This window comes from Molothrus ater, chromosome 5 (assembly GCF_012460135.2).
Source record: "Molothrus ater isolate BHLD 08-10-18 breed brown headed cowbird chromosome 5, BPBGC_Mater_1.1, whole genome shotgun sequence".
Lineage (NCBI taxonomy): Eukaryota > Metazoa > Chordata > Aves > Passeriformes > Icteridae > Molothrus > Molothrus ater.
This window is the reverse complement of record NC_050482.2, coordinates 5,399,739-5,423,878: the sequence shown is the minus strand read 5'-3', so window position 1 is coordinate 5,423,878 and position 24,140 is coordinate 5,399,739.

The following is a 24,140-nucleotide window of genomic DNA, read 5'->3' as shown; positions in this document are numbered from 1 at the left end:
CCAAAATGCACCAGCGCTCCCGGGGTCTCTCCCTGGGATCAGTTCTGCTCCATTTGCATCTTGCAGTTCATTGTCCCATTCCAGCTTCAGCCCCTGCAGTCCCACCCTGCTTGTTTTTCTCTCTCCAGCCCATGGGGTTTGTGCTCCTGGGCTGAGATTGGGGTCATTTGTCCTTGGTGCCCAGCTGGAGCAGGAATTGTTTTGTCTCCCTGCTCTATGCACAGAGCTCAGCATCCCATAATGTGAAGCCCAGACCCACACACTAAAGCAGCACAGAATCTGAAAAATACAAAAGCTAAAAGCTGAGGCATCAGAAGGAGGTACTAGATCTGGAGGAAATAATTGAGAAATTTTAGCAGTCAGGGGATGATTGTGGCCAGCAGATGCCACTGTTGCTCCACACCATCAGTGAATTGCTGCATGTACTAGGCTGCATAACTTATGACTGAAATACAAGGTGTAGAGATAAGTATTAAATAGGCTGAGAACTACATTTTAAGTGATGCTTTTTAATAACCTATGCATTTTTCTAGCCTCTGTATTCAATACAGTGGTTCCTTCAGTTGCATAGTTCTGCTCTTTTTGCTTGATGTGTTTCTTTTCACATACTTTCAGGGGGAAAGTGTATGTTAGATCTTCTTGTTAGGCAGAAAAATAAAGAAAAGAAAATAAAAAAGCCAAAGTTTTAGAATCAGTCCTGTTGAGAATCACAGAGGCTGACTATATGCTGTGTTTCATAAAGTTAGCAGAAATGCAGCCACAAGTTTCAGTAAAAAAATTGAAAGCAACTACAGAGAAAAAAATGTTAGAACCCTGGATTTCTGCTGTGGGTGCATGTATATGAATACATGTCTATGTGTTCAGTTTAATAGACATATTTTTATCTGTATATTCCCACTCCACCTTTAGCCTGTGGTGTTCCTGGCACAGGGCTGGAGCAGGATGATGTTTAAGGTTGTTTTCAACTCAAAACATTCTGTGATTCTATGAGATGAGGTACTTATTGGCAATTTAATATATGTATGGAATGATCTGCTTTCTGAATTCTGTAGATCTACTAATTCCTCACTAAAGCAGTCTGTCCCCCCCCTATTTTCTTTCCCCACAAGATGTCAGTGTTTCCTACCGTTTGTGGCGTGGTAAGTTTGCTGGCAATGATTATCCACGGTATCTTAGGGAGAATTCAGTTAATTAAAAATGAGACGTTGTCGAACATGCAACTCAAAGCATTCCATAATTAAAGAATTTGCTTTGACTGGGGGGAAATGGAGCCATTGACTCGTCTTTTATAGAGAAAACTTGAAAGATTAACACACTAAACCCTAAATTTTATCCTTTTACTTTCTCTGATTGGACAAAAGATACAAGAGAAAAAGGATACTACAAATGGTGAAAAATGAGAGTGCTGCATGGAAAGTTTCTGAGATTCCCATACAAGAACAAAAATATTATGTGTATATGTGTATATGTTTGTTTAAACACTACTAACTATGACAGCAAGCACTTCTTTAAATGCAGTAATAAATAATGGTAATTTTCTTTGCACCCACAGGATGTCAGAGTGCACTTTAGAATACAGTTGTGCAAAATTTGGAATGACAAATTCAGTCTTTGTCATCAGGTTTAAAATATTTATAAATGCATGTTTTGACCAAAACCAGTGAAAACAAGCAGAGTGTCTGGTGCTCAATGTAATAAACACCTCAGCATCCAGATTTGCAATCCAAGCAGGCATATTGACTTCATTTTTTGACATGGAAGAACAGATTTTTCCTTAATTCAGTTTCCCATTCTTCAGTGAGTTTTCATCCCTGGAAACACTGACTTCAGTAGAGTTCATGGCTCTCTGTCAGGTAGCCAAGGGGCAGCACAGTTACTTTCATTATCTGGATAGTTGCACTGAGATTTTTTAACACCAAAATATTGCAGATCAAACAATACTGAAACCATCTGCCTTTTAGCCTGGAGTAAGTGACTGCACAATCAATAGTCCTGCCTTTCTGTGTCTAATCACAGCCATTCTTTTGTAATGATAAAATCGAAAATGCAATTTTTGAAGACAAAGGTTCATTGATTTCTTATTGGATCTCATTATTTAATATCATATCTGGATTTGTCAGACTGAGAAGCACATTGTACATTCACCACCCAGCTAACTTTAAGAGGGATCTGTGATCCATCACATGTGTGCAAGCCAATATCTCTTGGAATAATCCTTCCCTCCTTACACCAGCAGACACAACCTCAGACATTGCTGCAGGCAGTGAAAGCTTTGTTTTCCTTAAGGCTACAAAATCCAAATTGTGATGAGAACATGGCAGGTACTTGTAGCAATTAATCCACTGGAGGACACGAGCTCTGTTTTGTTTGCAAGTTATCTGTGCTCAAGGCTTGTTTGGAGGGTCTGTTTGTTCTTTCAGATGGTTTGAACCTTTCATTTCAATACAGGGATTATTTGGCAGCCTTTGACTATCATTGAACAGCTGGCAATTGGTAATTTGCCATGCAGGTAGCAGGTTCACCAATTTGAGATTTTATCATTTATTTGATGGTATTTAGTGCATTTCTTCAAGCCACTGCTTCTGATGAGAGTCCCAGACTCAGATGAAAACTCTGAATGTCAGCTGAAAAACAAAAATAAAACTCCTCTTCTTTTGTTTTGAGGAAATATAGGACTTTATGAATCTTTTTTTTTGAAACTGAATCCTCCAAATGTCAAAAGGGATGGTACCTCAGGGAGGTAATTCAGGCCATTCTACTGTGTTACATATCTACAGTGCTGTGTATTAGTGCAATCATTTTTCCCTGGTAAATCTAAAGCAATTTCTATTTACCTCATTTCCTAATGCTAACTCCAGGTGAAATAATTCCCAAAATAAATACAAATGTGGATTTTCTAGTTGTTTCATTTAAAAAAAAAAAAAAAAAACTGAGAGAAGGCATGATGTATTTCTACAGTGTTGCGCTGAAAGACGAAGGCTGGTATTGAACATCTCTTTTTTTTGTTATTTTCTGATTTTATTCAGTGAGCCAAGAGCCCTAATTTTCCTCTAAGCAATTCCAGGGAATGAATAACAGCCTAGAGAAGCACCTAGATAAACACTGATGAGCTACATATAAACATGGGACTCTGTCTCTCCTTTAAAATGCCTTTCAATGCATTGTTTACCAGTGTGCTATAGTCCACAGCACCCTCTGATTTACAGCCTGCAGTGTTTGCTTCCTTACAGCAGCTTCTCTGGAAGGTTCATCAAAGCTGAGAGGTGAAGAAAGGAGTTTTGAAATATGGTTGTAAATACAAGAGACCCGATACCTGTAAGTGCAGAGCAGAATTTCACTATCCACGACAGACATAGTTTGCAACAGGGTACTCAGATATCCTGGCACTCCACAGCAGAGACTGAAGATGACTTTGATTTAAATGACTGCTGTAAAATTCAATAACATTTTCTTGAACAAAACCACAGCTGATTTTAACTGTGTTACTCTTGAAAAAAAAGTCAGAATGTGGTTCATAATTCTTTGCCTTACATTTCTCATTCACCTGCTAGTTCCTTTTAGGAATCTATTTTATATCTGACCCATGGGGGACCTGACAAATGAATGATATCTCCTGTCTCAAAAGTCCTAATCTCAGTGGAACTATAGCTGTTTTCTTTACTGGGATATGTGGCATAAAGTACTTAAGGAAAGAAAAAAGATGTTCCAGCCATTCATTCAGGGCAGTTATCCCAAAGCTGTAACTTTTGTCCCTGTTTCCATTGTGACTCTTTGGTGCTCAGCTCTCTGTAAGTAAAATGCAATTTTGAGAAGAAAAAAAAAATTGTAGGAATAAACATCCCAAAATTTCTGAGAGGATCGGATACAATGATAATTTATATAATTGCTCCCTCCCTTACCATTGGCAGCAAAACCCAGAGCTGTGATCTTAGAGTTCTCATCTGGCACATCTCTCATACTTCTGTTTTATAATTCAAAACAGACCTTGATGTTTGCAATTACTTAAGCTAGGCATCAGGCAAGGCATCATGAAATTCAAGAAATAGAATCTGCAAACTTAAGCAGTTGATCCTATTCTTGTTGAGGCCAGTGACTTTTTGTTATTAATGAAACGGGGACCAGCATCAAGTCCCCCCTGACCCCTTCCATTTTGCCCCTTCAAAGCTGGAGATAAAATGGAACTAAATTCCCCTCACACACTCCTTTTCTCTTTGCTCACCTCCCAGTGATATCGAACATTCCCTAAAGAATGAGTAAACAACTAATTTGGGCTGAGTAAAGCAGGAGCTTTAGAGGTGATCAAAGTCAAGGTTTGGGTTTTTTAATTCACCATTTCTTTGTGACAACACATTATGTCAGCCCTGCTAGCTCATTTGTCTGCTGCAGTTCTACTTTATCAGCTTGGAGTAAAAAGAATTGATAAGTCTGGTTAGATAAAGTAAATGGAAACTCAGGACTCATTCCAATTTGCCGTACTTCGATATATTTCACAAACCTGAGAGTGCTGTGTGCAACACTAGTTGGTATTTGTATATAAATATTGCACATTAGAAGATCTCTTAAAATAATATTTATGTTTGTTTCTCCCCTTCCTGCCTCCCCTGGTTGTGTGCTTGGGATTCTGATTGGAAGACAGATGTCAGGCTTTCTCACCACATTCTTTTTCAGTCCAGGCTGTTGCTCCCAACAAGAATCCATCTTCATTGGGAGCTTGCTAGGCTGATAAAGCAGAAGGAGATATTTTTCCAGGAGCACTGGATACTAATGCAGCTGAAGCTTATAACTGCAATAAGTTATTCTATGCTGTGCAAGATGAGTTCCTGAAGATATTAGATCATTGCCACCAGCCAAATCTGTCTTTGTTGTAATTTTGTTGGCTAGAAATGCATTGTGGATGCCTCCTAAATCAGGTCTTATTTATTAAAGTGTTTGCAGGATGGTCTAGTGTGAGGCTCCAGAATCAACAACAAAGTTAATTAAGCCTACTTTGCTTCTAGGTGATTTAAATCCATATTTTCCCACTCTCTGCATATGTCAATTTTTAGGCAAAAAAGAGCTTTGAAAGGAAATTTAGTTTTTAATATTGATAGCAGAGAAGTTAGATTTTTTTAAAGGAAAGAATTAATTTAGAAAATATGACAGCATATACTGTGCAAATTCAGAGGGGATTTTTTGGTTGGTTGGTTTTTTTTTTTGTTTTTGGTTTTTTTGGTTTTTTTGTTTGGTTGGTTTTTTGTTTTTGTTTTTTTCCTTTTTTTTTTTTTTTTCCAGCTGATCTGGGTTTACAAATAGTTTCTTGTATTCCAAGCAGAAAGGTTGATCTCCCACCAGTTTACCTTCTGTTGAGGAAGAGCTTGAATTCAGAAACTCTGGGCAAGTTAAAGAATCTTTGGCAAGAGAGAAACCCTCATTTTAGCACCTAACAATGCATCGGCTGCTCTTTCTTCAATTGATATCTTGGCTAAATATGAGCATTTACTGCAAAGTCTGAAATTGTAACCATGTATTTAACTATGTAGGAGGCAGCGTAGAGGAACACGAATCCAAAATATTGACCATTAATATGAAATAGCTCAGATATCAGGAAAAAGTGTGAAGGTGTTGAGGCACCAGAATAGGTTACCCAGGGAAGTTGCGGATGCCCCATCCCTGGAAGTGTTTGAGATCAGGCTCGATGGAGCTTGGGGCAACCTGGCATAGTGGAAGGTGTCCCTGCCCATGGCAGGGGGTTGGAAAGGGGTGATCTTTAAGGTCCCTTCCAACCCAAACCATTCAGTGATTCTGTGAAACAGCTTTGGGAGTGACTCTGTTACAGTACACAAACACGCCCTAAGGCAAAATGGAGGAATTATTCGTGTTTGGAGTTTATCCACTCTGAGACAAATTCTACTTGCCAATTACACCTGAGGAACCTTTTTGCACTCACTGGAACTGTAAACACAGAGCCAAGAAGATGCCTGGAAAGAAGAATAATTTCAAACACAAACTGCAAGGTTGTTGTTTTATACGAGAGTCTTGAGTGAAAGCAAGAACCGTGGCTGCCTTGTTCTGTGAGAAGCCTGATCTGATTCAGGGTCTGAGAATGCATCCTGGGATGAGCTCTGAAAGGCAGAGAGGTAGAGACCAAGTCTGTGACTCCTTCACAAATATGGGGGTTGGGGTTTCAGGTGAAATCTCAGAAGCTTAGCAAAAATACCATAACCATCAGAAGAACAGGGACAGGTCCCCTATTTACATTTTTGATCCCTTTGGATCTCTGAGAGGCTTTTTTTATCTCTGACTTTTTGAAGTTGTGAGAATGACTAATATTTTTTCAAAAAGCCAAACATAAAAAAAAAAATCAAAATCATTATGCTGGGTGAAATTCTAGTAAATTTCAGAACAAAAGCATTGTAAGTTCTGAGATGCACTTTTTGGTCCTTTTAGGGGCATTTTTGGTGGTGGAAGTTTGGACAAAACAATACAAATTTTAAAAAGAATTCATGTAAACGATTCAGTGGTTTGAAATTAATATTGTTATATAAAAAAAAAAATTAAAATTAGCCAGTCCTGCAAATATCCCCATATAACAGGCATGAAAGCTGAAGTACATAAGCTGCCCAAGGTACCATATCAGAGGGATTTTTCAACTCCACTAGAGACCCCAAATAACAGGACTTTGAGAGATATTAACCCTCTTATAAAGCCTAAATTGTCTAGCAAAAAGACATCAGATTTCTTCAGTTTGTTTAATATTGACTGTTTGGTTTTACAGAGCCACAGGAAAATGTTACTTGCAAGAACTTTTATATACTTTTCAATTTTCTTTTCTTTTATTGAAATAAACTAGAAATTTATTTCAATTTTTTGAGGACACACACCAAAAAAAAATCCTTAGTCTTCTAAAGAGAGAAAAAGGGAAAAGAAAACTTGAAAACAGATTACAGACTTCTGAGTTGATGGAAGAGGGGTCAGTGGGCAACTGGGCAAGGAGTCTTCCACAGGAGTCAGTTTAACACCCTTCTGTAAAATTTTCATCTCTTTCTCACTGTCCTGGTTTTATCCTAGACCATGTTTCCCTTACATTTGTACAAAGAGAAGACAGAACAGAAGATAATCCAGCCCTCTGCATACTGGTTTCACAACAGGAGAATCTTCAAACTTATTCAGCCATTCCATTAGTTACCTGAGCTGATCATCTGCTCAGTCTGATTCAGTCTCCACAGCAGTGAGTGATGAAAACACAATAAAAGCTTACTAATAATTATGCTTTTATTTTTCTCATGGTCAGTATGAACTAACCTAAGCACAGCCTTGGAAAATACAGATCAACATTTCTCTATGTAATAGTCAAGAAAATTTCACCAGCAAACTCTTTTTACTTGAGAGTATCCACGGGGAAATTAAAAAATTTCAGGAGTACTTCCAGTATTGATAGAGGGACTTGTGCCAAAATTATTGAACACCCATTGTAATTCTCATTGGAATTTTCCAACCAAATTCTGCAAGGATTTTACAGCTTCCTCATAATTTGCTAAGAGCCTTTAGGGACACTTCATTTCTTTATTTTTTTAAAGGCTGTTAAACAAGAGAAGAAAGGTAGAAAAAGCAATCTGATACTTCATTTATCCAGCCATTTATCCCCAACTGCACAAATCCCTGGCACACCTTCCCAAGGTGGGAGGTGCTGTGCTGTGAGCACAGGCTCATGAGGGTCTGGGCGACAAGTCAAAAGAAGAAGTGGACAGGTACTGCAAAATCAAGGGTTTTCATCTCCATCTGAGATTTAATATAACAATAAGGATAAAAATAGAATAGAGCTGAAATTACCTCATCTTACCTCAGCTTTTATTTTTATATAAAGAGAGCCATGCTTAGAAAATGAAGTAGAAAACTCACTCACATGAGGCAGGGTATTGCTCTGTTTTTAAGGGGGTTTGTCTTTTTTTAGGTGTTTGGAATGGATGAAGTGGATAATGGAAGTTACCAGCAACATTCCCAGTTTCAGCAACCAGTCTCTTTAAGAGATAAATGGTTTGAAGAACAGTATGGTTTTCAATAATTTTGCAGACTGCAGCTATTGAATTTGCCATCTTTTTTTTTCTCTAATTATGTCTCCTTACGTGGAACCTCATATGGAGTCTCTCTTACATGCTGCCAGATTCCATAAAACCTTGAGCCTCTCAACACCTATTGAATCTGGCTGACTCTTTTAAGTCTAGAAGTTTTTGGAAGAATAAGGTGAGGACAAATGGAAAGAGAGACAGGTGTCTGATCAAATATCTCACTTCTTTAGGAACACAAGAAAAATAACCAGGGATTTAATTTTTTTTATCTGCATGTCTCTGCACAAAGGTTATTCCTTCAGTGTGAAGAAGTCTTTGCTACATGAGAAGCTCCTCAAGTTCTCCTGATGCAAACAAGGCTGACACTGCTCCATTTTACTGGCAGCTGGGAGAGCAATTCTGCACATCCTTGGAGATGTCTCCTTGCTCATTTCTGCATGGGAAGAGAACTTCCTCTCTCTCACTGATGAGCTGAAGGAGCTGTGCTTCTCTGTGGTCATTCTATCATGGAGCCAAGCCTTCCTGTCCATGACCCAGCACGTTCTGTGCATCTTCCTTACTGCTTTTTGCCAGTGCATTGCCTTAGCCATAAGTTAATCACAGAATGAACTAGGCTGGAAAAGACCTTTGAGATCATCAAGTCCAACTTATGACCTAACAGCATCTCATCAACTAAACCATGGCACTGAGTGCCACGTCCAGTCTGTTTTTTAAACACGTCCAGGGACGGTGACTCCACCACCTCCTCCCTGGGCAGGAGATTCCAGTGCCCACTCACTCTTTCAGTGAAGAATTTTTAATGTTGCTGCTTAAGGAAAACAGAAATTTTCCCACTCCCTACAAAGCACTTAGTGTGAAATTCAGTCAGGGATACTAAAATATTTTTAGGCATATATGCTATCAGACCTGAATATTGTCCTTAACATTTTGTTTTGTATGGTTCCTGCAAGTCTCACTGGCAAAACTGAATGTTCTGGCTCCTGACAGATGACCAACAATTTTGGGGCCACCCAGCCTGATTCTTTGTCTAGCCCTTTGATGAATTTTCCTGATAACCACCACACTCCGTGGATGTGTAATCCTTGGTGTTCCAGGAGCAGCTTAAGGTTTGTTGAAAGGTCATGTGCTGGAAAATTGCCCTCTCCACTCAGTACTTCGAAAAACGAAATCAGATGAGAAGATCTAACAGAATCAGATCACACCAAATTAAACTGGCACAATCTGTTAATCTTCCTTTGGGTTCTTCCAGCCTCCTGGTAAACAATAGCCAACACTACACTTCTAGGCAAATAAGGTACCTTTATTAAGTCAGGAATGCATGAGAACATAAAATTGGCATTTTGGTAATTTATTATCATCTTGGGAAACAGGAGGGAGAATCCTCAGCCTCAAAACTATTCACCAGCTTCAGTTAACAGGAAAAAAACCTCAACCCCCTGTGCTTGAACACAAATGTTTCTGAGATGCCTGCGGAGATGAGGGGGGTCCATCCAGAAAGGGCTGTGTAGGTCTGATCCAGAGCTAGAGAGAGGCAGTGGAAAATGTATCAGGCAGAGCATCCAGGCAAGCACACTGTTCCCATCCCCTTCAGCCCTTGGTGTTGCAACTTCCATTCTGCACCACAGGCTCATCACCCCCAGTGAGATTGGAACCAGTTCCACAGGTCTGTGTGCCCTCTCCCCCACATGTACAAGAGAGAGTTCAATGCCATGATCACAGTGGTCAGTTGTGCTGGATTTGTTGTTTTTCTGAGAAAGAAGGAAGAAAAGCAGATAAAGTTTGGTCTGAAAATCTAAAATTTTGTTCTTGAAGAGGTGCTTGGTACTCAGTAAATATCTGATTTTTTAAAAAAAAAATATAATTAATTTGATACCTGAGCTAAAATAAAGAAAACCTGTCATATTTCAGCCGAAGAATAGCATATGCATATATATTATAAATTATATATATTAAGTATTATCCATATAATGTGTGTATTATATACATATTCAATTTATTATATTTAGGTTGATGATATTATTAAATGCAAATGATAAAATCCTTTTCAGCTCTGTTCTTTAAAATATCACAAATTAAATTTAATTTCCAAAAGCAAGTGTTGCTTTTATTTGGTTGAAGTTTGAAAAGTTGCATTATGGAAAAAAAAATATATATAAATTTCTTTCACACATTTCTTAGTTTTGGAGAATGAAAGTGACTGTTTGATTACATTCTGCACTTAAATTATGCAATTCAAATCCAAACTGTAATTTTCAGATTTTCATGAAAACTAGTTACTAAGTTTTACTATTTCATAACAACTGTCTCTTGAAGTTTTATGCATTTTTTACATATACATATTCTGTAAGCAGAAAATGCTTACTGTCTTAGAGCTAATGATTATTTATATATATTAAGATCTTGAATCTAGATTCATTATCTTTCCTTATATTTGCAGCATTTGAATATTGGCCTGAATCTGAAATCCCCTGAGTGATCTCAGTAATGATCCTGCAATGGCAAAGGTATGTTTGTCATGATCCATAATTTTTTGGGTTTGGTTTTTTTGGCTCTTGGTTTTTACTTCTCTGAACAATGTCCTGGATTTGCCAGGAACTGGGAGGCACTCCAGACAAGCAGAATAATCTTGCCAGGATAGATCCAGCTATAAAGGTATACATTATTTCTTAGCTCTATAAACTGTGAGTAGGCTGAGTTTTTTCCAAGCTCGTATATACCTATTTCTATGCTTTACTGCTCTGGTGGCAAATTTTAATTTATTTTTATTTCCAATGTTTTATTATGTTTGCACTCAGCTGAGGTAGAGACCAGAATGGGTGATTGTTATACAGTAGTTTACTTTTAAAAGAAATAGGGCTTCTCAAGCAGCTAATACAGGAAGATGTATCACCAGCTTGAATAATTGTGACAACCATAGACGGTATCAGTGCCTGTTTGTTTGCACAATACCCTACTGCATTAAGAAAGCCATCCCAGCTGTCTTGGGCTCTGGAGTCACCCATTTCATCACTTGACACTGCAGCAGATGTTATGGATTGATAACAGACTTCACTTCATTCACTCCACATCTAAGATTACCTCTAGAAAAAAAAAAATCAAATACATTATAACACTCCCAGCCATTTGTAAAAAAAAAAAAAAAAAAAAAAAAGGAAAAAAAAAATCTCAGCAATTTGTTCTCTCTCCTACAGCAATAAATTGCTCCTTTTGGGCTTTGAAAATATATTTAACTTTTAATTTTGTGTTTCTTTTCTTTGCTTAACACATTCACAGTGTGGGTATGCATCTTACTACCTGCTGAAAGAGAGAAAGATGGAGATAGATTTAATGATTCAAATATTTTAAGACTCAGACAGGTTTTAGGATTATGATTTCTATTCCCATTATATGAGATGCCTTATATTTTTAGTGATAGTATGTTAATGCAGCCCATTTATTGTGTTGGTGGCAGAAGTACCAGACAAACCAAGAACTGCAGTTTTGGGTCTAGTAGATGAATAGTGATATTTGTATGTGCTATCCCTTCCTTCTGGTACTGCTGGGCACTTTTGTTTGGTTGGGGTTTTTTTTGGTTTTTGGTTTTCTGTTTGTTTGTTGGTTTTTTTGGGTTTTTTTTTTTGGTTTGGGCTTTTTTTTGTTTTTTTTTTTGAGATGCAGTAGGTGAATGTGTAATTAAATACTGTAGTGTCCCAAAGATAAATGACCAGAAAATTTGTATTTTTGACAGGTCAGTGTGTGTCCACTCACCTTTTTAAAGCACAGCTAATGGAATAACTGAATAAAATACACTGGTGGAATGAATGGTGGTATCCTGACATAACCTGCAACCTGAACTATTAAAGATGACAACAGTCATGAGACTCCCTCTGCCTTCAGAGGGGCTGGGGCCGTGGGTGTCTTCTGTGGGACTGAGGTGAGCACCCAACACTGCATCCTGTGAAAATCCAAGGGGTGCCAATGAAAGCACCAGGGCTCGTTTTCACCTCACTGCCTGGGCAATTAATTCCATCAATCAGCTGGAATGGGAGCAGAGCCATCCTGTGCTCCTGGTGCCCAGCAGGCTGGAGCACACCTGCAGAGGATCTCCCTCTGTCTCTCAGCATCTGCAGGGCCAGCAGGGTCGAGCTTGGCTCAACCAGTGATGTGGTTGGAGATTTGTGGGAGGGAGGAAAGGTTGAGGAGGGGATTTCATTGAATTCTAGGGTAATGTGGTGGGTTTGACCTTGACTAACAATCAGGTGGTCACCAAGCTGCCCTATCACTGCCCTTTCTCAATAGGACAGGGAGAGATAAAACAATGAAAAGCTTATGGTTTAAGGTAAGGAGAGTGAGATCAGTCAGGAATTGTTGTCACAGACAAAACAGATTTGACTTAGGGACATTATAGTTTATTGCCACTGAAACAGTAGGTTAATGAGAAATGAGAACAAAGCTAAAAATACCTTTCCCTCCTCCCTCTGTTCTTCCCAGGCTCAGCTTCACTCCCAACTCTTCTACCCCTGAGCAACACCGGGAAATGGGAATGGGGGTTGGGTTCAGCTCATGATTCTTCTCCTCTGCTGCACAGTCCTCCCCACACTGTTCACCTGCTCCAGAGTGGGTTCCTTTCCATGAATCAGTCCTTCATGGACTTCTCCAGTGTGGGTCCTCCCCATGGGCTGCACTTCTTCAACAAAAACCCTGCCAGAAAACCTGCTCCAGTGTGGGCTCCTCTCCACACGTTGCAGTTCCTGCCAGGAATCTGCTAAATTTGACCCACAGCTTCCTTTAGGGCACATCCACCTGCTCTGGTGTGGGCTTCTCCATGGGCTGCAGGTGGATCTCTGCTGCCCCATGGACCCCCATGTGCTGCAGGGCACAGCTGCCTCACCATGGGCTACAGGAGAATCTCTGCTCTGCCCCTCCTTCATCACTGACATGGGTGACTCTCACATTTTGTCATTCTTATCTCCCCCTTAAATATGTTACCACAGAGGTGTTACCATGGCTGTGAAAGGCTCAGCTGTGGACAGCTCTGGCTCTGTCCTGGAGATGGCTGGAACTGACTTTGTCCAACATTCAGGCAGCTTCTGGTGTCATCTCACAGGTGCCGCTCCTGCAGCCTCCTCTGCTACTAAAGCCTTGCCACATAAACCCCAGGCAGAGAAACATTTTCAGAGTTTGCACTGATATTTGATGTCATTTGGGTGCTGGATTTTCCTGTGTGCTTTGGAAGTCCTGATTTGAAAAACCTGTTTTAAAATTGCTTTGAAATACCCAGCTTTTGGGTGTACAAAGGATATTGGCTTACCTAGGTGAGCTGATAAAAGTTACTGATATCAAGGTGTCCAGCACTTCTGTGGAGGCTGATCTTGTTGTGAAGCAGTTTCTGATTCCTCATCTTTTACAGCTTAGCAAGTCAAATCAGATGTTTTGAAGACAGCAAGGAAGCCTAAACTGAGTGTCTGCTTGTTGGAAAAAAAAAAGTGTTTTACATAATAGCAATTTTTATGATAATCTTCAAATCACACTACAAAAATTAACACCTTGAAAAACTGTGTGGGAATGACTTTGGCATGAACAATTTCTTCTATCCCATTATTATTTATTTATTAATAAATTGTCCTATCAATTATTTATTCTGAACTATACAAATAGGTAATAAATACAAGCTGTATAGATGTAGTTAATTGTTTCTATTTGAGAGAAGTTTACTACAAACCCTGTAATTTGCAGAGTTTAAAGATATTTAGATTTTTCTTTACTGAGAAGAAAATGGTACATTGCTCAATGTGAGGAGCCAGTAATATTTCTTAATATGAATAAAACCATGCAGAATTTGCCAAGTATAAATGAGGTTTAATTTACCATATTTTTATTCAACACTTGGTTCTTATTCTCTTCAAAATCCTCAGAGCATGACTCTGCAGTGATGGAAATTTAAGCAGAATCTTTTTTGTTTGGTTTGGTTTTATTGGGTTTTTTTTCACACACATTTACACAACTGCCAGGGCTGACGCAACACATTATCACCCTGACATGTCCTAATGTGTCCCTGCTAGCACTAAAATAGCTGCTGATAGATATGATAGAAATCTGTGCTGGGTCCTCAAGAAAAGAGTGACTTCTGGATACAGGCTCTGAACATCTGCAATTCTGTTTCACACGACTGCAGAAATACATGTTCTCGTCTGATAAAAGACTTGGCAGTGAAAAGCAGGTAGATTTCTGTCCCATCTCACATATAATGAAACACTAATATAAAGTCTCAATGAAGCTTCTCAACTGAGGAAAATACAGAAAATTTTCATTATATTAAGTCAAAGCCTCCCATTCATTTTGCCTGCAGTAAAACGACACGCAACAGTAACTTATTGTAGGCAACGTTTCATAAGTTAATATCTAGATCATTATTCTTGTGTATGTTTCCTGGAAAGAATGTTAGATGTGGGGGGTTTTTCTATGAAATACATATTCAATTAGCTTATGAACTTTCTATTGTTGTCACTTGTATTCTTCCTATTGGACTATTCTGATACAGAAGTCAAACTCCCAAAGCTCACTAGAATTTTATTCTCACTGACTCCAATACTGTGGAAACTGGAATAAGTCTCTCTCTCTTAGGCTATCTCTCTGTTATATTTTAGGTATAGGATCATCCAAAGATCTGCTCATTTATAGCAAACCCTCACTTTGCTGCCCAAAGCTGCTGTTGGTACCCCGAGCATTACAAACCTTTCACCGGCCAGGCTGCTCCTCTGCAGGGCTAAGAGTGTTTGCTGAGAAATCAACCACAAGGACCTTGCACGAGGAAATATGGCAGCATCAACACCCTCCCCCTCAAATTTTCTCTTCTCTGGCCACTTCTATGTCAATCTTGTTTCTTATCTGTAGGTAGGGGAAGTGGAAGTGAGCATGCAAGATGTCCTCAGACTGGTTATTGAAATGAAGGCTCTTCACTTTTATGACAGAAAATCCTAAAATTTGTGTCGAAGCAATACTGGAGCCTGTAATTAAATTTGCAATAAAAACCAATTAATTATTCTTTGAAGACGCTAGAAGGGCATCAAAAGGGATTTCCTTCTGAAAACAAAAATATTTATGCTCCTATTTGGAAAGCCATTTTAAGATTTTTGGATGATCAATGTATTTTTTCTAAATTTTCAATATTTTTCATGGAAAGAAAGTTCAGTTTTATACTGGACCATCTCAAATTGAAAATAACCCAGCTGTTAGTTACATGTATCCAAGCATCCTGAACATGTCAGTCCTGTTTTACTTCTTATGACTGTAATACATATATTTGGCATTTTGTCAGTGAAAAATATTTTGCAAGAAAAAGTATTTTCTTTATGTCTTTATGTTCTTCTGTTTTTGGGGTTTTTTTTTCTGCAAAAATACTCTCTTTTTACCTTTTACACTTGCCATGTGTATGTTCCCAGTGATGATAAAAACAATGTTTTTGCTGTTTCACAGACATGTGTGTATTTTGCTACTGGAAGGTCTTTGAGAAACTCTTTCTCAGGCTATACAAAAAATCTCTGGAAAAACCAGAAGATGAAGAAAGCTATTCGAATGATCATGTTAGCATTTAGCTATGAAAATCTTTAACATCTTGACCCCATCTTTCTTTTGTTTTTTTGTTTTTGTTTTGTTTTAATCCTATCAGAACCTTGGTAATAAACATACAATATCTGTACTGTATTTCAGCATTCTCCCCTGTAGATGATAGATTCTAAATAAGTCAAGGGTTATGATTGCCATCCATTCCTTTATCTCTCTTAAATTAACTATTTCCAGTGCATTTATGGACTTTTTCCTTCCATCTTTTTTCTTGAGTTTCACAGAACAGCTGATGCAGCCCAGAATGTGAGAAAAGAAGTTGAAGACAAAAAGTGTCAGATGAAGTTAAACCTCATCAAAAAATGTGAAGCATAACTTTCAAAGCTTGTCAAAAATCTGTGTAAATCTTTAATTATATTGTTCTGCTGCCTTGTTAGGGAGCTGAGAGGACCCTGATGTCTCTGCACAAAATTTTGGTGTTTTGTAGCAGCAGAATTTGATATTCTGATCTCAGAAGATTCATAAAAACTGATCCAGTGCTACAATGCAATAAAAACTTCAGCAGTAGCATATGGTGTGAGGTTACACAGAAGAAGGAGATCACATCACACATCTCTACAATCTCTCTGGTGCAAATTTCATGAAAATTAGATGATTTAGCACCGGTGGTGTGGTGCTCAGTTTGTTGGTTTTTTTAGCTAAATAACCAGAAATTTATGAAGACACTGAAAATGATGCTGAGCAGCACCAGCCATCAGGACACTGCAGGCATGGCAAGAACAGGATCCAGCTCCTTTCTTCTCAGCTTAGTTATTTTCCTGTCCTTCCAGTACGAGCAGTTCACTTTGACCCTTTTTCAACCTGAATACTAAAAAAGCATTCTTTGAGAAATTTTAATATGTTCCATGAAATGTGAATCATTTGACCACTTTCTTAGGTGTTTTCACTCACTTTTGCATGATTAAAACAAGGAGAGAGCAGAGATCATGCACTGACAGGGTGATCTTTATCTCCTTTGGGGCAACACGATTTCTGCTGGGTGATCAGGGCTTTCTGGGAAAATTACCTCAAGCCCACATATAAACAATGTACTGGGAGCTTCAGAAACAAGTCCTAGGAGAAAGTGAAATTAAGTTCTCTTCAATATTGAGAATCTGAGCAGTAAAAAATGATTCTGAGTCTGATATACTGAAAGCACTCCCCAGTGTACAGACACTGGGCAGGACAGTCACATTACCTCCTCTTCTCAAGGATTTTTCTGTTTTCATTTGTCTTCCACAGAGATTGGAAGGTCTGTAGAACAGGGGACTTCCTTCTTATTTGAATTTTCATAATCCCTCATGTATCACAACTTCATATGCCACTACTCAATCATAACTGAAACGATACATGCAAAACAAATGTGAGACTTTCCAGGCTTATGTAAAATAAAATTGTTATAATTACACTTAACCCTGAGAGCTCTTGAGAAGCTCAGGTAATTGCTGTGATGGAAACTCCTTTGGAAATCTTCTGGGCAAAAGCTGGAGAAAAGAAGAGATGGGATATACCTTCTGATAACCCTTCTCTCCAAACATTTGAGTCCACAGTAATATATGAAGGCACTATAAAGAGGAGCTCAAGTCAGCACTATTTGACAATTTATATTTCAGAAAGGAAGCCAGTGCAGAAATTTAGAAAACTAAATGGATTTTACCAAATTTTGATTTTTCCAGGAATAGCACTTTGATAGAAGTGAAGATAAAATATATTCCTTTCATAAAAATAAATCAAAATAAAAAAGTTTATCCAAAGACTAGCTTAGTCCCCTTATTTATATATAATCTAATGATTCTAATAAGGATATTTATATTTAGCTGAGTGATATTACTGTTAGGATTCACTTCAAAGAATTAGTTGATTTTCTTTCTCCTCAGTGGATTACTTTCCAGAGAGAGAATTTTGTTCTGCATGCTACTCTATCAAGTTAAGGCCATGCACAGTAGAGTCACCCTCCTTCAGAAACTGCTTTCATACAGTGACAAATCCCAGAGCATCAAAAAATAAATGAAAAAAAAAAAATCACGTAGCTTGGGCCAACATATCTAAAAACCAGAGATAATCACAGCTAATGCTGATCACATCAGTAAATTCCTTGGCTCTGTGGGCTGAAGTTCTAATGAGAACTGATTGCTCCCATATAATTTGCTCTGCAGCCTGCAGCACTGAAATCCCAAAGAGTAAATAAGGGCAGCACTCAAAGAACACTGTAGGTGTGAGAAGGACAGTGGCTATCTGATAGTCAGGACTGGGATCCTGAATCATGGGAAAATGTAGGTAGGCTGTGTGAGATAAATGGACAAGAAAAACAGAAGGGTTGGACTAAGGAATATGATTCTTTCTGTCCATGCACTTAAACTCTGAGTTACTATGAGAAAGAAGAATCTCTGACCACACAGAAGTTTGCTTTAACTATTCCAATGCAAATAACACTTCTGATATTTATCAGATGTTCAATTGTTTTTCATTATCATCATTGCTACTGAGTGAAGAATTCCTCCTCTAATATGTGGCAGAAAAAGTATTCAGGGGGATGGAAATAAAGACAAAGATACAAATAAAAACAGGGAAAAATTTAAAACATTGAAAATGTTTCCTATAATATTCTTCTAAATTCTCTAAAAAACATCTAGTGCCTGATATTTCATAAGCCTCCAGGTGCATGAGCACATAAATTTTAATATTGTAACAGTGTACTACTTATCTAGTTACATGGCTAATTCTACATGTACTGCAATGAAAAGTCTGTTTTCTCTGGTACCAGTGTCCCAAGGGGAAATCCAATTGCAAATGTAGCTGTGCTTCCTCAGTATCCTTACCAGAAATCAGAATTACTTTGGAATCTCTGCTCTTGCATGCACCTTTGTGCATCAGGCTCTGCCCATATTAGAACAGCCTTCTAATCACATATCAAAGCATTTCTAGGATTTAGGATCTCCTGAAAAAGGGACTTTTTGCTACATGGTTTTGAAATGCTTTTGGATAAGCTGCAGTTTAAAAAGAGGAGAAACAAACCAATGAATTCTTCTTATTTGCCATGTGGATCCGCTAATATGTATGAAGAGGAAAGTGACAAAAATAATGAAATTAAGTCTTATATATATATATAGATGTAAGATATATATTTGTATGTTTTATAATAAACTCTTCAATTTTTAGAAAGCAAGTGGTTAAAAAGAACAATTTTAGTAAAACAGTTCATTTCAATTAAATTGCAAAGCTTTTGAAAATACTTTTTGCAGAATCCACTTATGTGTACACATGTTCTTATTTATTTAATCATTCTAAAATTGCATCAGATATTTTTCCTCAAGGAAATATTCCTCATGCAGTATCTTTAACAAATAATCCTCATTTTATTCTATCCAAAAATACACAGCAACTGACAGGGTTCTAATGACTTTGTACATTTCTTTAACCTCTCTTGGGGTTGAGAAAAGATGAAATTATTGACATGGACTTCTTCTGTTTGAAACCAATACAGTGCATCTGGATTGGCAAATGCTAAATAATCAGTCTCAAGAATCTGACATACTGAAAAGTCTGGTCAGACTTCTCAGTTAATGGATAAAGGTATCATATGTGCCTTCTATCTGAGGCATTTACACATGACACAAGATCCCCTAACATGAAACAAAATCCCTGACCCTCATTTCTGACAGTAGCAGTAGCTGCAAGTACTTAATATGTTGTGGAGCTGTAGTTGGGAAATGTCTCTTTCCTTATAAATATTCAGAGAGTACTGTAAAGAGTTTAAATTCATGTCCCTCAAGTCTCAAGTCACAGTTTGAGATGTGCTCTCAAAATTTCAGGAAGTCTTCACATTATGGAGCATTTCAAAACTTCTCAGGATCTTGAATATTAAACTTGGAAAATGTTCTTTGAGAAAATCCTGCCAGAGATTAAACCAGAGATCCCATCCTCCGTTGATATAGATCAGATTAGTTGATTTTCCCCACTTGAGGATTTGACCAAGGAACTGTATATTATTTGCATTTGATTTGTAGGAACACATTGAAGCTCATATTTTTTGGATGATTAAAGTTTCATATTAATTCTGCAAGCATATCCAATAATCTTTGCTGCCTTTAATTTTCTGAGCTGAACTGAAATATCCCCATCCATGGTGTTAGTCAGATGAACAAAGATTGTGTTACCTGGGTGTAGAAAATTGTAGGGTACCAGAGGGCCTGTTCTCCCCAGTCTTTCCCCTCACTGCAGAGTTTTCAAAGCAATAAATAGGACCGTGAAAAAAAAATTGAATTATGTTAGAATAATTAGGACTGCTAAAATTATATATATATTGTTTCATATCTGCATGAGTACATGGAGAAATCTGTGATTCTCTTATATTAATCCTTTACTAGATTGTCTTGCGTTTTTGATGCTCAAATCAATGTATACTAATAGGGTTTTATCAAGTTCAGAGAATGGTTTGGATTGGAAGGGACCTTAAATATCATCTAAATCCAACACCCCTGCCATGAGCAGAATCTGTTACCCACACACATGTATGTGTATATATATATATATATATATATATATATATATATATATATACATATCTACATGATTCTTTCATAAATTTTCTAGATTAGACTGACACTCCCAGACACCCCCTAAAACATTCTATAGTACCCGAACCAGTCTTCTGGCATAAATCTTGGAATATAAATTTCAGAACTCCACAGATAGAACATTTACTGCAGAAGTGTTTTGCTTGGCAAGAAAGCAGCCTGTATGCATATTTCTTATGCCACTGGCAACCGCAAATTAAACAGCTAATTTTTTTTCTTAAATATTCATTTCAGTTTGATGCAAATGAACTTCAATGGGGACTCAGAAGGGACATGAGCATCGACTGCATTGGGAATGCTCTTCAAACATGGCTTGCCTACCAAAGCTGGATGCAGCTTAATATGCATCTACATAGGTATCCTCCTGTTTGAAAATATATGCATTTACATGGGGATTTCGACTTTTCTTCAGATCCCTTTTCAAACAACCAATATGAAAGAAAAAGGACTTGAAAAAGCTGGCTTTTCAAGTAGAATAAAACTTGGCTTGTCATGCTGCTTCTAATATGTTTTTCCTCCGTCTGACCTTTGCTCTGAATTTCTGCGATGGAAGTTTTAGGGTTGTAGGACCAGGAGGTAAATGTTTGTCAGCTTCATAAGCTTTTTTGGAGAGTACCCAGCTTCAGATCCAGCTTTATAAAGGGAAAAAGAAAAAAGAAAAAGTAAAGAAGTAAAGAAAGAAATATTTTTCATGCCGCTTCAATTAGGCCCCCGGGTGAAGATCATACAGCTTTGAAACTGTTCCGTTTTGACAAAGTTCCAAAGTGCTATGCACATGAGGGAAAACTAGAGTTTGCTGTAATGTAAACTGTTTAACATGCCCACAGAGGTCAAATCTAAATTTTCCCAAGCGTTTGGGTTTGTTTAAACATTAGAACATGGTTTGGTGTCAGTGAATAGGAAAACTTTAATGTTGTGGGTGGGAATCTACCCATCTTTCTTTGTTTAAGTTCCAAAGGCTACTGCAATAAAAATATTCATTTACCAAGGGGGCTATTGTGATAAGTATCCAAAGACATTATGCATTGGTGTGAAAGAAGCTAGCAGGAATAGACATCAGCATTGTGGGTGAAAAGAAACAAGTCTTCCCGTCTATTTTTCTTTTTTTTCTTTGCTTTGTAGGAGTTCCAAAGTCCAGTTTTAAATGAGTTTTTTTCAGGGTGGCCGTTATCTGTACGCTCATATTTTTCTGTGTGAATATGAGAGAGCTTGAATAGCTGTGAGAGTTACTAAGTTAAACACTTAACTGTATATTTTGTTTCTGTTTTCCAACCTTAAAATGGCCTTAAAATCAATGTAGACTGTATTTACCTGTAGTGCCTGAATCACACACAGGAGAATGCCTGATGTAAATCAATACAATATTTTTTTAGGGCAGCATCACAAATGATGTAAATCAGAAGTTGTACTGAAGTATTTTTTTTTGTCAGTTAATACAGAATCTCAGACATTTAGCAGTAAGCTAATATTGTTAATTAATCGTTATGTTTTGCAGTGCCAAAGAGTAGAGAAGCATCATCAACAGCACACTCCACTGATTTGGTTGTAAGTTCTGAGCCAGAGTATTGCACATATAATAGTTTTAGCAGATACTGTTGTAGTTTAGACGATAAAATTTGTGCTTATTCATTTTTTACTCTTTTCTGGTTTTTAGTGGTTTTTTTTTTTAACTAGGAGTTAAAATTAATTGGGTTTTTTAGTTTATTGTACCAAAGTAAATTAAATCTTTTTTCCCATAAATTGATCAAAATTCAGACGTCTACTACTTGCTGATTAGAGCACGGGAAAACAAGAAATTCTCCATATTGTGGAATGCCAATCTGTGTGTTGAAACACGTGGAAAAGAAGGCTGTGTCAACCTGGTACCTGCTCTGGTACCAAAAGGGCACATTCACAACATCTCAGCTTGAAGTACCAAATTACAGAATCACAGAATAGTTGGGGTTGGAAGGGATCTTTGGAGATCATCCAGTCCAAATCCCCCAGCCAAGGCAGGGGGCAGGTGATACAGGAATGTGTCCAGGTGGGGTTGGAATGTTTCCAGAGAGGGAGACTCCAAGGTTGAGCAGTCTACTGAGGTATGCAAACTCACCTGGCCAGATTTACTTGTCTGCCTTTCCTTATGGATCTCCAAACAGAGGGTGTAGAAAACTGAGGTTCTTCAGAGACAGCTCAGAATATTTAGGAAAACTCCTTAGAAAAATGATGTTTCCTACCAGTGTGAGAATAGCCTAGATCTAAAAATGCAATGGATAGTTACAGTTTTATAAGAATTGTGATTCCTTACCCAGTGCCTATTCCATGCAAACGGAGACCTCATTAGCTCCATGATTTCAGGTGATCACCAGTGCTGTTAAAAAAAAACCCCAAAAAAACAACAAAAACAACCAACAAAACCAAAGAGAAGCAGCCAAAATCCACCTGAAATTCCCTAAAAAAGCCACCTCAGCAGTTGGGGGAAATCCCAATCCAAACTTGGTTTTGATATCTGCAGAGGCATTCTGACGATGAGAGGCATTGAGATGATACTCAGGAAGGCAGAGAAGGTTTCATTTGCTCCCATAAGTCTGTACATAAATTATGGCTCATTGTTGACAGGTTTGGGAAATGTCACCAGTCAGAATGTCAAAAATTAGTGGTTTTTATGTTTTTATTTTTTTGTTACACTATATTACCCAGTTGTCAGGTTGCTGGCACAAGTGTAGTGAACTTTGTTGTCTTTTCCCCACAAAGTTCTGGACATGTGAGATACCTTGGGGTGCATTCCTGTGCTCAGACCAATTCACCTGCCTGCACTCTCCCTGTAACCAGGTCTGTGAGATCCCAGTTCAGCACATGACAGGGAAATCCTAACCTAAATAAAATGTGAATACAGAAAAACTTGTAATATCCTTTACCTTATTGCATTTCTTAGTGGAAGAACAGGGCCACATACAGAACTAATTTCCATGACTAGTTTGGACAGGAGCAGTGTGTTTCCTACAATGGTCTGAATTCTCTCCAAGTTATTAGCACCTGAAATTCACCACTATCCCAAAAGCAGCACAGAGGTCTCCAGGAGAAAAGCTGCTTTTTTTCTTGTGTCTTTTGAATATGTTTTCTACATTGAACATTGAATGCTTTGCCTCCCAGGTAAATACTGGTTTTCCAAATTTGTATGCATAAATGGAGTCTTGTCTCCAAAACATCTTTTATAGTACTGTCCAGAAATTTTCTTGAAATGCAATTTGGGTGATAAAAGTTCCCTATAAAATATGTAAGTTGAATATCTCATATGAATACAGGCTTTTAATTGCTGGAAAGGGAGCATAAATACCCTGATTGTAACTGCAGAATCAGGAAAAGGAAAACAGCTGGGACAGGTTTTGGTACATGTAAACACAGCTCAGATGCACCTCATATAGCTTTAATTATACACCTTTTTTTCCCAGCAATGTAATGGTTACATAGGAGTGTGTGAGCCTATCCAGTAATAATGTATTGGTGATCTTATGGTCTCCTCCTCCAGATAAGAAATGGGGCATCTGTTTCTTCAGTGAAAAAGGAAATAATTTAAGCCTTTATTAGGAAATAGAAATATAAGGATGATCATCTCTGGAGAGCTCCACAGACATTCTTTGTTCTGCATCCATGTATCTGCCCTATGATTCATAGATAGCATAGATTCAGATCTTGGTCCCCATGGAAAAAGAGAGCTCTTAGATACTATCCCCCGACACTATCAAAATGCACAAGCCAGCTGATGATGGGAATGGTATCCAGACTGGAATTCTGAGGTTTAGCCCTGAATAAAAAGCTTAGCTTTGACCAAGTTCCAAAATGTCTTCTGTGGTTCTGCTCACTTGCACATAAAATAGGCATATAGGATATAAAATAGGATATAACACTATCCTACATAAATGACAAATGGCATGCATTTGCTAATTGACTTTTAGCA